The sequence below is a fragment of the Ursus maritimus genome, unplaced genomic scaffold, assembly GCF_017311325.1.
Source record: "Ursus maritimus isolate PB19 unplaced genomic scaffold, ASM1731132v1 scaffold_12, whole genome shotgun sequence".
Taxonomy (NCBI): domain Eukaryota; kingdom Metazoa; phylum Chordata; class Mammalia; order Carnivora; family Ursidae; genus Ursus; species Ursus maritimus.
In genome coordinates this window covers 51,879,556-51,887,026 of record NW_024423564.1, presented here as the reverse complement: position 1 = coordinate 51,887,026, position 7,471 = coordinate 51,879,556, and the positions used below count along the sequence as shown (strand labels likewise).

General features: G+C 40.0%; 1 protein-coding gene across 1 annotated transcript in view; it reads left to right on the top strand.

The window, feature by feature from the left end:
* The window catches only part of ROR1 (receptor tyrosine kinase like orphan receptor 1), a 127,010-nt gene that overhangs the window by 97,124 nt on the left and 22,415 nt on the right, over positions 1-7,471 (top strand). The window lies entirely within an intron of this gene.

The window sequence follows — 7,471 nt, the reverse complement described above, 5'->3', positions numbered from 1 at the left end:
TGAGGCTGGATAGGAAATATACAATTTAAACTAGAGAATAACAATAACATTAAACAGCAATTGCCATTTAGTGAGTGCTTACAATAAACCAAACACCAAGAGTTTTTTATGCATTATGTCATTTATAATAGTCCTATAGCCCTGTGAGTTGGGTTTTATTCTACCCAAGAAGAGAAAACTGAGACTTAGAAGAAGTCACTTGTCCAAGGCCACATGGTTAATAAGAACTGAACTAAGGACTCAAACCTGTAACTGGTGTGTGTGTGTGTGTGTGTGTCTGTTTAGACGGATGGATGGATGGATGGATGGATGGATGGATGGATGGATGGATGGATAGATAAGATAGACAGATATTAAGAATAACGTTTCATCTTACAATGAGCTGAAAGCTGGTGGGGCAGATTTGAGATGAGTCCTTTTCCTTTTCCCTCCCGAATGGGATGGAGTCTCATGGGAATGTTCCTGCATTCTTTAGTTAAGTCAAAGTTAAGGAGATTTCAAAATCTCCGTGTGGTTTCTCATTTTCCTACTGATAACTTTTGTTTTCATTTGAACCAAGTAAGGCTAAAAGAAGTATAGGCCTAATTAAATGCAGAATGTGAGCCTTTGTTGTACTTCCTAGAATAAAGGCATTTGAGAATGGTCTGCCACAGACCGTTTTATCTGCAAACTTTCACTCTAAGACAGACATAAAATTAAACGCAACCAAATATGTCTACTGTGAACTCTGGGAATTGGCTCGCTAGGACTCTGTGCTTGTGCCCAGGTAGTGCTTGGAGGAAGTGAAAGGACCAAAGATAGTTTGGGCAAGACCTGACCTGACCCTGACCTCTCATCCTCACTGTCTTTTTTTTTCCTATCCCAGGCATCTAACAATTAGAATGGTTAGTTATTTAGTCATTCCCTGAAACTCAGTATGTGCTGAACTTCTACTATGCTTCAGACTTTGTGACTAGGGCATATCAGAGCGTGCCCTCGCATAGCTTACAATCTAGTGAAACAGTCAGATGGAAAAAATATGAATCACGTTAAGCACTGTTTCATACTTCCCAACATTTATGTGCACTCTCATGCACTTGGCATTTTCACGATGACTGCTGTCTGTTCTTTAACACCAGCATCTGACCTATGACTTCGTTGATGCTTAATAAAATGTGTCCAATGAATGAATTCTCATGCTAACCACAGGATAAAGTTACAGTCTCCATCTTACTGATGGAGAAGCAGAGGCAATGTGGTTTTTCCTAAAGCTGGTATTCAAACCAGGTCCACAGGACTGTAGGTCCAGTCTTCTTTCTACCATGGCACAACTACCTAAAAGAACAAATTCTAGATGATTCAGAGGAATCCTGTTTCCTCTTTCTCATTTTCCTCTTTCCTTGGATCATTATGGACTCTCTAGGTCTTTGGGACGCTGTCCATTGATTTTCTTGTTTGCAGCCCCACACATGCCCCACACATGCAGGAGTGGAGCCCCCAGCCACAAAGTCATCTACTCTGAGAGACCGTAGGTGCTCCAGTCAGCCTCAGCCCCGGTGTGGGGCTCACAGCATTTGCCCATTTCCCGTTAAATCCAGCTCTCCTCCCTTCCCAGCAGCCCCAGGTCCCCAGTCCTCAGAGTTGGCCATTTTCCCTGAGAGCCTGCCTGCAAACCTTCAATCACTATGCCTTTACCTCTAGTCACTGTGGCCACCTTCCAAGCCAAATACTGTGGGTTGGGTGGAAACTACATCGAAAAAGAAACATTTGCCTATGTTCTTTCCAACTGGCGCCTAGGCACACCTCCCAGGTTCACAGTTTCACTGTAGCCCTTATCATTGCTTTTCGGCACAGCCCCGGGGAAGAACTGTGGAAAATGCCTGTTTCTCTGGGAGCAGCCTTTGCAGGATCTGGCCATTTTACTTTGGCTATATTCTACCACGTGACTTCTGTTCTTTCTCTCTCCGCCACTAACTGAGGTCCCCCATTTGTTCCTCTCTTGAATTGTATGTGGAGGCGGAATCTTGATTGTTTTAGTGCTTTCATATTCAAACCTTGGTCCTTTATTTTAGTCTAGATTAAGTCCAGAGGCCACATTTCAGGCTGGCATGCCTGAGAGACCTCAATAAAGGGTCTCTCCCTCTACCAAACAGCTAGAACTTCCAAGCCGTGGTATGGTTTTGACTCCTCAACCAGCTTCACCGCAGAGTGCCCACCAATAAGAAAAGTAGGGGGCCATTTGGCTCCACTGGCAGTTTTCATACCTGGCCTATTAGTTTTGTATTTCCTTTTAAGTCCTTGGCTTGCAACAGTTTGCCAAAGGGCACAGTGCCCAGTTCTGTGCCTGAATAGCCCTGACTTGTCCCATAACCTTACAAACACCCACCCTGGGTTCTGCTTTGTCACAAACCATTTTCTACAATGTGGTGGTTTACAGTTCCGGGCAAGGCAGATGTTTTCCAGATTGCGAACACTGCAGTTTTTAACTCACTCTGTCAGCAGCCTTCTCCCATATTTCATAGAAGACCTGTTGTAAGGCAATTTGTCTTTCAGCCATTTCTTCAAACCAAAATTGAACATTACAGTGAATTGGATGGTGGGGAGGGGGAACGGAGGGAGGAATAGAGCACTGCTTTGTATGGTTTGAAGTTTTCCGGAAGAGTTATTTTTATGCTACAGAGATTTTCAAGATGTACTTTATTCTCCAGTCTCTATACATTTTCAACAAAGTAAAGAACAATAGTTACCCAAAACTTATAACGAAGTCATGTTCCATAAACATTTTTAACCATAAAATAATTTTTTCTCAAAGATTTTTTTAATTCTCAAAATATATTGAGTCATTTATCCAGTGTGTCAGCTGCTCTAGCAACAAGCTTTGGGAAGCTCTTAACTCTGTTGGCTCACCACAATGCCAATGGGAAGGGCTCCTGTCACTTTAACCCTTTGGTGACGGAATTCTGATATAACACCACAATGATCTTTGCTATTGACTTTATATCAACCACGGTTCTGGCAGGAGACAAAAATACACAAGCAAACATACCATGGAGAATCTTATAAAGAGACTGTTTATGAAGGTGTTGGCAGAATTAGGGGAAACCAATAAGGTGAAGAACCCAGGGCCAGCAGAAGTGGGAGGCATTACCACCCTAGGCTTGAAGGGTCAAAGGAATGATTAGTTACCTTACCTTATGGAGCAGAGCTGAGAATGAAAAGAGGGCTGTCCAAAGGCGGTGGCCTTTGGTAGAGGGAGGTAGCCAATCTTCTGCAACTCAGCAAGAAGGGAGCCTGGGAACACACATGTCAGCCATACTCTCCTTGCCCTGGGCAGTTCTCCTTGTCCCGCCAGTGTCTCCCATTGGCTGAACCTAACTGGAAGCCAGAGGGCAAGGGTGCCCATTGATACTGTCCTTAGAGGTCAGCCTCAGCATGGAGCTGAGTAGAAAAGGACTGATACTGGATCTGAAGACACTCAGGGAAAATATCATCACTAGCTTTAAATCCGTTGCTTCACAAGAGAGTCAAAAGTACGATAGGGGCCTAAATAAGGTCCGTTGACTTGGTTTATAAAATCAGAGAACTTTGAGGGGAACCATCAAAATCATCCAGCCTCTGTTTGAACATTGCCAGAGACCTCCAGAGACAGGGACATATCACCACCCCGAAGAGGTTATGGGTTGGCTCCCACTGCTCAGAATCTGTAAGTCTGAAACCAAAACTTATATGTGAAATCTCCTGATTTTTAAAAAATGGTGGCCATGAATTCAAATTAAAAAAAAAAAAAAACACCCTAGTAAGGAGCAAGTCTATGTACTAGATTCAGTCTGTAACCTCTGGTGTCATTTATCATCCAAATTTGAAGGTACCTATCAGTCCTTCGTTCAATTTTTAATTTGGTCTAAAGAGCATGTAGCTCTTCTAACCTTTCCTTACCCATCTTCCTCTTCCCCTGAATGTTTCTTGCTTTTTTTTAAATCTTTCTTAGAAATGTTGCTCTTAGAAGATACCTTTTTTGGTGTTTTTAAACCAATGAAGGTAGAAGAAGACCGTGATGTTTTTGATCATCACTCAGTATTGCCAATGAAGGGTATTTTTTTTTTTCTAAAAAGTACCATATATAACATTTTTTGGAGCAATTTCATTGTGCTGTTGCTAGTTCCAGCTGAGCCTTCAAGTCTTCATTAGCCTTCTTTTTTCCTCTTTTTTTTTCTTGGTTTTGTTACATCAAAAATTATTTAGTAGATTTGTTTAATCATGGGCTTCTTTAAACATGAGCTTTAACCTAACTGCAAGCTATAATATTTATTTGTAAAATTTCAACTGTTGGTTTTGGGTCATTATTTTAGCCTGTTTTGTATGAGCCTCTAAAATTTTATTTCTATAGTGGTGCCTGGGTGGCTCAGTCAGTTGGCCATCTGCTTCTGTCTCAGGTGATGATCTCAGGGTCCCGGAGTGAGCCCCTTGTTGGGCTCCCTGCTCAGTGGGGAGCCTTCTTCTTCTTCTCCCGCTGTCTGCCACTTCCCCTGCTTGTACACTCTGTCTCTCTCTCTGTGTCAAATAAATAAATAAAATTTTTTTAAAAATTAAAAAATAAAAATAAAATTTTATTTCTATAGTCAGGTATCTTTCCTAGATTTGGGTCATTTTCAAGTTTGATAAATATGTCATCATCGAGTAGTTGATGATAATGTCAAACAGGCAGGTTCACTCAAGCTTAGTTTTCTATAATTCGAGGTTAATTTGCTGATTAACACTATTAGGGTATAAGCACACGGTAAATTACAAATCTGTCTAATAAAATCATTACCTAACCCTCCATCTTTGGTCCATAAGGATATCCTGGGTCACTTGATCAAATGTCTTGCTAAAAGTTTAAATGTGCATGGTCTACCACTCTAAAATAATCCTATCAAAATGAAAGAGATTTAATTTTATAAAACCTATTGAATTTTGGCACTTAGAGATTAGCCCAATTAAAAAGTGGGCCAAAGGCCTTAAACAGACATTTCTCCAAAGAAGATATACAAATGGCCAACGTATATGAGAAGATGCTCGATACCATCAGGCATTAAAGGAATGCAAATCACAACCACAATGAGATATATGATCCAGCAGTCCTACTTCTGGATATAGACCCAAAAGAACTGAATGCAGAATCTCAGATATTTGTACACCCCTGTACATAGCAGCATTATTCACAATAGCTGAGAGGTGGAAGCAAGCCCACTGATGGATGAATCCATAGAGAAAATGTGGTATATATGTACAATGGAATATTATTCAGCCTTAAAAAAGAAGGAAGTCTGACACATGCAACAACATGGATAAACCTTGAGGACATTTAACTGAGTGAAATAAGCCAGTCATACAAAGACAAATACTGTATGATGTATCTAAAGTAATCAAATTCATAGAAACAAAAAGTAGACCAGTTGTTCTCAGGGGTTAGAGGAAGGGGAAAATGGGGAGTTATTGTTCCATGAGTATAGAGTTTCGGTTTTGCAAGCTGGAAAAGTTTTGGAGATCTATTGTACATAATGTGCATATGTGGACCACTACACGATGGCAGATTTTGTTAATTTTTCTTACCACAATTAAACTTTTTTCAATAAAAGAGAAAAGATTAACCCAGCTCTTTCCTTTTTATAGAGCAGAAAACTGAGGTCCTAAGAATTTATAGAAACTTAGAGTGAACTCATGTGGATTCTAGTTACTAGGATTTTTCTCAAGTGCTCACAAATGAGCACTTATTGTGGTTAAAACATTGTGGTTATTGTGGTTAAAACATTTGCTGAAGAGGGGCACCTGGGTGGTCAGTCAACTAAGCGTCTGCCTTCGGCTCAGGTTATGATCCCAGGGTCCTGGGATCCAGCCCCACATCGTGCTCCCTGTTCAGGGGAGAGCCTGCTTCTCCCTCTCCCTCTGCTGCTCCCCCGCTGTTCTCTCTCTCTCTCTCTCTGTCAAATAAATAAATAAAATCTTAAAAAAAAATTGCTGAAGAGAGAAATTTTAATTACTATATATGGGCAATCAGAGTCTTTTTAAGAATTAATTTGAGAATACATAATACAGGTCATCTTCTTGGTATTTCCATCATTAAATTGAAAGACCTAATGGTGGACCCAGTATACCAACTGAAGACCTGGTTAACACCTTTTCTCTTTGGGCTTGCAGGCGTATGTTTAAATATCACCGGTGCAGGCTCCTATCTGCTACAGACCCAGTTACTTTGTAGTTTTCAAATAATAGATGATAGCAATTCCTATTTGTTTTCAATGGTTTTTATTTCTTTTCAGACAAGATTATAATTTAATGTGTTTGTTTGTTTAATTATTTTTGGAATTCTAAGGTTCTGTAAGATTTCTTCCCCACCTTTGCCAAATTGAAGATCTAAGGATTTTTTTGTTTTAACTCAAAGTAATATCCCAGATGATGTTTCACTTTATGAAAGTACTTCTTGAATAAGAAATCATGTTTACCTTGTTTTAAGCCCCAGGATAAGAAAGCAGTATTCTCTCCCTTATATTTAATTACTAATCAAAGTATTGAATATCTTTGTAAAAATAAAATAGGAATGTCAGATGTGAACTGTGATACCAAATTGTTGATTTTTAAAAGGAAATTAATCATGTGATCCAGACTAAATAGTTGGTTTCAAAAATCCCAAGTATTTAACTTGATGTAACTAATATGCGCATTTAACTTTTAAGCTATTTCGAAGCTATTTTGAAGCATTAAAAATCTTCACCGTTCTAATTTCCAGCCAGGTTTCTTTGTAATGCACTGAGGGTGTCCATTACCCTTGAAAGTGAATAGTAAGAATAGTGTCCATTGTTCTAATGTGATTCTGTTTAATAGTGTGATCCCCACCAGATATTAGCCCTCATTAAAGGGAGCCTTGGAATCTTAAGGACAATGATGAAGAACAATTCCGTACAGTATTTTGATTTTTATTAGTAATATAATTTTGAAATCATAGAAGCACTAAAGGCAGACAGGCTTGCATTCCAGCCCAGACTCCACCTCTTTCTGGCTTTGCCAAATTATTTGTTCTTTCTTAGTTTTAATTCGTCCACATGTAAAATCGAGAGGACACCAAGTACCCGGTTAAAGTGATGAATAGAAATGTGAGGCTGTTAAAAAGAGCTTGAACAAATGTTAGTTTTCTGATCTTCTGTGAGTAGGTTAGTTGTTCTGTGGATTGTTTTTACATGAAGTTTTTTGAGCCAGACTGACTCCCTTCTGGCCCAATGTGGAGAGAGGTGCGTGGGCAAGTAAGTGTGCCGTATCTCAGGTGGACAAGAGGCCGAAATTTGTTTTCAGTCACTTCCAACATGGCTGCGTATTGTTCTGCTTGATTATTTCCCTTGGCAGGAAGACACGGCGGGCTCATTTGCATATCCTCCGTGTAATCAGAAGGAGCCAAGTTTGCCTGTCTGTAAAGGATTCAGCTTCTTAAAATTTGTTCTGGTGCAGACCCACAGGGGGA